Here is a 976-nt window from a genome sequence, read left to right as displayed (position 1 = left end):
GCTCTGTGTGATGGTGGTTACTTTCAGGTGCCTCCCCCTGCCCTTTGGTGCAAGGGGATGGGGTTGGGGCGTGGCAGTGGGGGTGCAGTGCTGGAGGCTGTGTCTTAGCAGAAGAACTGCAGCAGGAACGTCCTTCCCCATTGCCCTCTTGGGAGATGGGATGGGGGGCAGTAGATCTGCATCTTCACCCATGGAGGGAACTTTGTGGAGTTCAGGCTGGGGTCGTCAGGGAGCCCCACCCCCTTGCCCATCATCAGATGTTCATTAAATGTGTGGTCTGGGTAGAGTTCTATGCTGGGTTCTCTGTGGTTGCCAAGAAGTCGGGGATGCAACCAGCAGCAGAACCGAGCCACCACCCATTTGGGGATGTGTTACCAGCAAATTGATGAAACGTTATGAAGGGGAAGATTTGGGTTTTAAATACGTGTTCCTTGGTGACACTTGGTGTGGAGGCTTTTTGTCACGTGGACGGTTTGGTTGCAGTAGCTTCCCTGGCCCTACCCTGTATATGCTACTCATATTCCCCTCCTCTGGTCACGGACACCAAAAATTGTGGTGTCCCACACCTTTCTAGACACCTTCCACAATTTCCCTGGTTGAGAGCCTTTGATTTTAAATAGAGAGATGGTTTAAAGACTTGCTTAATGATTTTCCAAATCCATCCTTTTATTAATTTAAGTCACCAGAGTATCATTTCAGGGTTATGTCTTATTTTCCCCAAAATTCTTTTATAAAAATTGCCAAGCAACAAATAAAAGATTTTTCTCATGAATATCCATATACCCACCACCTAGATTCTGCCATAAACATGTTACTGTACACCTGTTTATCACATATTTATTCATCCCTCTGTCCCTTTATGTTACATTTCAGAATAAACAGCAGACATCGCTACAATTTCCCCTAAATAGATACCATTAGAATTTAATATTTGTTTACACTTTCGTACCCTAAAACCCTATCAAAATAAAGAAAA

This window comes from Aethalodelphis obliquidens, unplaced genomic scaffold (assembly GCF_003676395.1).
Source record: "Aethalodelphis obliquidens isolate GAN/ISIS:26980383/991018 unplaced genomic scaffold, ASM367639v1 scaffold42, whole genome shotgun sequence".
NCBI lineage: Eukaryota > Metazoa > Chordata > Mammalia > Artiodactyla > Delphinidae > Aethalodelphis > Aethalodelphis obliquidens.
The sequence above is the reverse complement of the archived record's forward strand: the minus strand, read 5'-3'. Positions refer to the sequence as shown.